At 37.5% G+C, this 7812-nt stretch overlaps 1 pseudogene; it reads right to left on the minus strand.

Annotated features, from left to right (window-relative positions):
• Window positions 1–5597: 5597 nt before the first annotated feature.
• LOC144227969 (kanadaptin pseudogene) lies at window positions 5598–7048 on the minus strand (annotated as a pseudogene).
• Window positions 7049–7812: the final 764 nt, after the last annotated feature.

A 7812-nucleotide genomic window follows, 5' to 3' on the forward strand; every position in this document is an offset into this window, starting at 1 on the left:
CCTCCACGTAGTGGGAAACACCACCCTGATGCTTCTGATACTTAAATCTGTAATCTTGTCTTATAGAAAGCAAAGCTGCAGACAGAGTAGCTAATAATAATATAGTAACAATAACAACTAGTATTCATACTTTCAATGTGCTGAGCACTTTAGATACAGTAATTCTTTTTATCCTCCCAAAAGGCTTCCGGGGTGTTCTCAAAATCCTCACACAGCATAACATAGCCACACAGCGGTAACGGGAAACAATTCTGAACGTGCTCAAAGTTGGTTTGCCAACCTACATCGCCTAGACTGCTTCTCCCAATTACATACTCCCTCTCTTAATCTGATTAATAATGCAAAACTGACAACATTTGGGTATTTTTTCTTTTTTTCTAACAATATTGATCTCAAATATAGCCTTCACTCCATGAACAAGAAACTATAAAATTAAATGTCATCTCTAGTTACACGGATAAGTTTGACTTTAAAACATAATATTTGGCAAAAAAAGTTTCTGATCATTTGTTTTATGAAAGTCCATGCTGGTTGAGTTTTTCATTTCACAAAATTCACTTGTTACCATCTAGGCCCAGTTGTTTACTGGATAATTCAGTGGCATAGGTTATGAAAGTTTCTCTCTGAAGCTGGAATCCGCATAAAGCAAAACATACAATTATGAGTATATTTAATGGAAATGCCACAATGCATCATTTCTTTAATACCTGATACTTTACCGTGAAATTTAGGTTGGCATTGCCTTAAAATTAGAACTCTGGCATTTCTGATTATAACAAATGTTAGCAATACTTCTTAATTCTTAGTGACAGGATGTAGTTGAAAGAAAAAGAGAAGAATTTTGTTTTGAATAAGAAGGATCCAAACAAGAACACAGTTACAAAAATAAAGTCAATACTCTCATGCATATTGTTATCTTTGGTAGAGTGAATGTGTTTTAATAATACAAATCAGAAAATATGAACTGATAGGTATAAATATTCTTACAAATGACAGAACATTTGAAATGGGGGGTGTCTCAAAAACCTAGAATATTTGATTACTATGTATGTGGTTATCTATCAAGATTAAATGAAAATATTACTTATGTTTTGGTATTTCCTCTGTATTGGGGGAGGGAGCATTAAGATCTTCTAAACTAATGAGAAGTAAAATGCATTTTTTAAGTAAGGTTTTTGTCAATACTGGTAGTATCGGTTAAATGTGATCATGGAAAACATTAATCCTAAACACACCATTTTGTTGGTTTCAGCAGCTTTCCAGCTTGTACCACTGCCTATTCAAATGAGAATTTCTCTTTTTTCAATCTTTTTTCATTCCATTATTCTGTGACTCCCGCAGAGGTCCACTGTCATGGAATTGCCTTTCTGTTACAAATAAAAATAAAACAAGCAAGAAAGATATATAAAAAGGCAATTCCCCTTATAGCACCTATTAAATTAAAATCGTCATGCCCAAGTGTGCTGTGAATATTTCCACAACAAAATTCTCCCTTGGTCATCATTCCTGAACATCCACATAGAGACTCTGATTCCTGCATGAAGATAAAATGCAATTGCAAGCCTCTTACTTCACATACTGTTCCTTAAAAAATTGCACAAGCTAGTGACTGTTTTTCTCACTTTGGCTCTATGTATCTCAGATACGTGCTGGAGATATATTAAATGTTTTGTGGTTTAATCCGGGACATATGATTATGAAGTTGAGTTCAGGGAACATCAGTACTGAAAGTCCTGTAAGTCCCTTTTTACTGCTGCAAACTTTCCATGATGTTAGTATGTCCATTATCGTTTAAGGAAGTTTCCCAATTCATTTCCACTAATTTGGTACTCACTAAAGTGGATTTCAAAAGTAATATTTTCATACACTTTAGAATGTACTAATTCCGTGAGAAAAACAGGCTTCTACTTTTTTAGTTAAGCCAGGGCCATGGTTTGAGGGTTGAATATTCTTCAAATAGCAGTGAAAAGCCAATTTGTTTTTAATATATAACCCTACTGTTTAAGGCAGTTTGGGTTTTCTATTCTTGCAGCCAAAAGCATGTTCTCTTATTTCCAAGTTTCATTGGCTATCCTGGTGCTTAACTATCAATTGTAATAGGCACATTATTTATCCTCCTTTCCTGGATCTAAAATTCTGCTCCCCTCCAACATTGTTATAGTCTCTCTCTGACCAGCTAGTTAGTTTCTGAGAATTTTCTCTTTAGACTTTAGAACACAGGTTCTTCCTTCAGTTAAATAATTACAGGTCCAGATGTCTTTGAGGGCAGGGTAGGTAATGAAAAAGGTATAATGCCAAGGGTAATGAAAGGTATTTGCCAAGGGTAAGGGAGTAGAGCTTGTTTCTCAGACTTTAGTTTGAACTCAGTGGGCCATAGTCAGTCCTTTTAAAGTGAAGAATAGAAAATGGAATGGAATGGAATGGAATGGAATGGAATGGAATGGAATGGAACGGAACGGAATGGAATGGAATGGAACAGAACAGGACACAACAGAATAGATCAGAACATAAGTGCAGTAAGGGTAAGACTCTTTTGTATTTGTGTGTGTGTGTGTGTGTGTGTGTGTGTATCTATATGTGAGTGACAAGATTGGGAAAAGTGGGGAGGGAGACAGTATAGGGCTGGGTAACATAAAATATGTTTCTCACTGAATATTTTCAAATTTAGAAACATACTGAAGCAGGTAATATCTGCTCCATTTAGAAGCATTCAAATTTAAAATACAATTAACAAAACACTGCTCTCACCAAAGAAAATACATATACAGGTGTAATTCAGTCTAGATGCAGCCAATATGTGATTCCATGTATGTACAATACTAATATATTTTCAATTTAAGGATGATCAAGAATGGATATATTGGAATTGATTTACTTCCATTGAATTTACTAATGGTTATTAAAGTTCCAGTACACCCTGAAATTATTGAGGTAAGATACTACTAGGTCATCTTAATTTACTCTGCTCCATTTCTTACTTCTCCCTTAGTAGTTTATATGCATTTATAGATATTATTCAAAATCTTGTCACTAGGTAACAAATTGAAATGTCATATAAAAATGCTGTCTTGTGACATCAGATTTTTTGAAACTACTTTAAATGCAAGGTAACCATAAACTGGGGCGCCTGGGTGGCTTACTCGGTTAAGCGTCCAACTTTTGCTTATATCATGATCTCCCGGTTCGTGGGTTCGAGCCCCGCGTCGGGCTCTGTGCTGACTGCCAGCTCAGAGCCTGGAGCCTGTTTCAGTCTGTGACTCCCTCTCTCTCTGACCCTCCCCTGCTCACGCTGTCTCTCTCTCTCTCTCTCTCTCTCTCTCTCCCTCTCTCTCTTTCTCTCCTAGAAATAAATAAAAAAACATTTAAAATTTTTTTTAAAAAAGGTAACCATAAACTAATGTGTTAAGATATGTTCAATGCAATATTATTTACCAAAACCTTCTGTTCTTCTGAATTTTGTCCTCTTGGTAAATATGTTGTTTTCTTACCCCACAGGTAACCCTAAAAATAAATCTCTTCTTTTTACTCTGATGGAGAAAAGTATGCATTCAAAATATTTATCTTGGGGCACATGAGTGGCTCTGATGGTTTAGCCTCTGACTCTTGATTTTGGCTAAGGTCATGATCTCATGGTTCATAAGATTGAGTCCCACATTGGGCTCTGTGCTGACAGCATGGAGCCTGTTCAGGATTCTCATTCTCTCTCTCTCTCTCTCTCTGCCCCTTCCCTGCTCATGTGCTCTCTTTCTTTCTCAAAAATAAACTTTAAAAAAAAAGACAATTTTCAAAATATTTACCTGAAATAATTTTTGAATATAAAAGACCCTAAATTCCCAAACTAAGCTTTCACACTAGCAAACTCAAAAATGCAATCTATATATCTTCTCCCTTATGAAAGGAGAAGATACTTGTGATATACAAGGGAAATATCCTATTTTAACTTTTGTTTTATTATAAAGCTTGAAATAGTAGGAAAAAAACAATAAACTTGAAAAACAGAACTGCCTATCAAAGTGTTTATTTCCTTGTCATGATAATTAAAATTTTGCCTCTCCAGAGCAGCCGCAGCAGTTTGCATTTCCACCAAGAATGCAAAAGAGTTCCCATTTTTTTCACATCCTCAGCAGCATCTGTTGTTTCCTGAGTTGTTCATTTTAGCCACTCTGAACGACATGAGGTGGTATCTCAGTGTGGTTTTGATTTGTATTTCCCTGATGATGAGTGACGTTGAGCATCTTTTCATATGTCTGTTGGCCATCTGGATGTTTTCTTTGGAAAAGTGTCTATTCATGTCTTCTTCCCATTTCTTCACTGGATTATTTGTTTTTCTGGTGTTGAGTTTGGTAAGTTCTTTATAGATTTTGGATAATGTGTCTGTTTTTGTTCCAATACCATACTGTCTTGATGATTATGGCTTTGTAGTAGAGGCTAAAGTCTGGGATTGTGATGCCTCCCACTTTGGTTTTCTTTTTCAACATTACTTTGGCTATTTAGGGTCTTTTGTGGTTCCATACAAATGTTAGGATTGTTTGTTCTAGCTTTGAGACTAATACCAGTCCAATTTTGATTGAGATTGCACTGAATATGAAGATTGCTATGGGTAGTATTGGAGGTTCCTCAAAAAATAAAAAATAGAACTATACTTTAAAACCTAGCAATAACACTATTAGGAGTTTATCCAAAGGATACAGGAGTGCTGATTCATAGGGACACATGTACCACAATGTTTATAGCAGCACTTTCAACAATACCCAAATTATGGAAAAAGCCTAAATGTCCATCAACTGATGAATGGATAAAGAAGATGTGATTTATATATACAATGGAATCCTACTTGGCAATGGGAAAGAATAAAATCATGCCATTTACAGCTATGTGGATGGAACTGGAAGGTATTATGCTAAGTGAAATAAGTCAGTCAGAGGAAGATAGATATCATACGCTTTCACCCATATGTGGAACTTGAGAAACTTAACAGAAGACCATGGGGAAGGGAAGGGGAAAAATTAGTTACAGAGAGAGAGGGAGGCAAACGATAAGAGACTCTTAACTACAGAGAACAAACTGAGGGTTGATGGGAGGGTGGGGGAGAGGGGAAAATGGGTGATGGGCATTGAAGAGGGCACTTGTTGAGATCAGCACTAGGTGTTGTATATAAGCAATGAACCATGGTAATCTAATCCCATAGCCAAGAGCAGTGTACACACTGTATGTTAGCCAATATGACAATAAATTATGTTTTAAAAAAGAAATAAAACTTTCATTTTTCAACAAAATAAAATAAAATAAAATTCTGCCTTCTCATTTGATAGAGTCAACACCCTCACTTTAATAATTTGCAAAATATATTGCTCCATTTTTATATATGTACACAAACACTTTTAAACATAAATACCAAATTCAGGAGAGTAAGAATAGGATAGCTAGACTAATTTAGAAGCCAAAAGCATGGAAGAAGAGACCAGTTACCACATTTTACAAGAGATCATCTGAACTCCTACTTTGGCCTTTCACCGTGTTATAGAGTCCATGTTTCCCATGCCACTCGGTCTACAGTGTCTTGCTGTGTAACTCTGAAGCAATCAAAAGCCATATTTTCATGAAATGCCTCCTTCCACATCACTTTGGGCTTCAGTTGGGAACCATCCACAGCAGGCTGGGTCATCTTCTGGATATTTAGAGGAATGTTTTGGTGACTGTTTGCTTGGACTGGTGGCTTTCTCTTTCTTTAACTCTTCTGTATTTTTTACATTCATTCTTTGCTGCTTGGAGTTCCTTGAAAGATGAAGTTACTCTGCTAAACTCTTGTTAACACTTATTCTGTTCCATCTGGCTGAGTCATGCTTTTAGGGGATTTTGTTTCCTCAAAGCATGTAAGAAGCATTTCTGGTACTGCTTCTGGCTCTGACTTCAGCCATAGCCTATTACTTTCACTCAACATTTTTTTCCTTCCATACTCCTTCCTTCATGTTCTCTTCTTCCTCCACAGCCTCCTCTTCCTCCACATCAAGTTCATCTTTTAATCTCATTACAGTCAGAGGGAGTTCAGGATGTTTGGAGAGGTCATTTCTCTACAGTTCCAGTTTTTAATTTGAATTTGTTTCCTTCTTTCATGGCACCAAAGACAACCAATGTAAGCTTTTTTGCTCATTTTCCTACATCTCTAGTATTATTTCCAGTTTTTCTTTTGGTTTTGTCTCTTTAGTTCTGATATCTCTGTGGGCTTTACAGTTTTATCAACCCTTTAAATCTGTCTTTGTTTCCTTAGTTGTAAGTCCTTGAGTAGTTTCTTCCATGACACACCACCTAATGCATTCCTTGATTTTTTTTCTGACATAAAAGCATCTAAAATGTCTCAAGTTGGTGATTCTGATAGAGCTTTGCTTGAGGCTTTTAGTCTCTCAGAGATTTCAGAGAATTGCCTTTCACTATCATTTAACTTTGCAACCAATGTCTAAAAGGTCTCTGACTTCTTGTCAAATTTTCAGCCTTCTTCATTTGGTTTGGAGGCTTCTTCTCAACCAGGTCAGTCAGATTGAGGAATCTGTCATTATCATTACCATACAAATCTTTCCTTCCCAGTTTTGGTTTTCTTTTTCCAATAATTGCCTCCTGACTCAGCAATCTCAAAGTACATAGGATCCAACAAGCTTCCAGTGAACACTATCATTGCCTCCTTTTTCGTTCCTGAGCCCATGGCTTCAGCCTCTGGTTATTTTTTGGTTGAATATAATTTTACCCCACACAGAAAGAGAAGTGCTAGGTCCTTTTCATCGTCCAGTTCATACTCTAATTTTCCTCCTTCTAAGTAAAAAACAAACAAACAAACAAAAATGAAAGCTTCTCTTTTAGATCCTTTATGTAAAAGATGCCTCTTTCTTTCTGAAATTTGGATGGAATGGGTTCTTTTTATTCAACTTTTAGCTTCTACAGCATCTGTTTTTATTTCCCAGATGCCACCTATCCCATCTTTACTAGAATTTTTGTTCCTTCCAGTAAAATCCATTTCCTCTTGTTCCTCTGGGTCTTCTAACATCTTCTCCAACATCCTTTATAGCTCCTTGCTCAGTTTCTCCAATGGCCTTACTACTCGCTTGAATCCTGTCTCTGTCTCCCTCTTGTCCCTGCAGAATAAGGAGCTGGTGCTACTTCCAAAGCTGAGAACAAGCTCTACGTGGACCAGACAATAGGTGTGCCATGGCATCTAGATTGTTTTGAGAACAATGCCATCTCTGGGTGCATCCCAGGACAATAGAGAGGAGACAAGGTCCCTGGTGATAGCGTTGCATCTGTGAGCTAGATGACAGTGTGTGAAGACACTGAAAGGTGCTCTGGAAAACATGCTGCAACTAGGCAGTGGCCTTGCAAAGGCCGCAGCTCAGCCCTGCAGGCTACTGGGGCCATGGACGGTGCTGCTCTTCAGAGTCCAGAGGCTGCAGGGGGTGTGACCAGGCTCCCAGGGGAGGAAGCTGCTTTGGGGTAGGTGGATGTGGCTCTTCCTCCTGTGGGGACGTAGGAATGGGATCCAGCATCGCCATGGGTCTTTCCTTCTTCATTTCCCCAAAGTCTGAGGGATTGGTTGTTGCCCTTTCCTCACATCATGAGGGGCATTAGCAGGTCTGGCTTCTTGAAGTCACCATGGAGAGCTTTCACATTAGGGACTCTGACAGAGAGGAGGGATCACAACTGATTTGATTCATTGGTTGTCTTAAAAACAATGGAAGCAATAACAATATACATTCATGTTTTAAGAAAAGACTGAATAAGGCATGTATTTGGGCCTTACTATGGAGCCAGGAGCTATGAGGCAGA

This window comes from Crocuta crocuta, unplaced genomic scaffold (assembly GCF_008692635.1).
Source record: "Crocuta crocuta isolate KB4526 unplaced genomic scaffold, BGI_CrCroc_1.0 scaffold556, whole genome shotgun sequence".
Classification (NCBI taxonomy): Eukaryota; Metazoa; Chordata; class Mammalia; order Carnivora; family Hyaenidae; genus Crocuta; species Crocuta crocuta.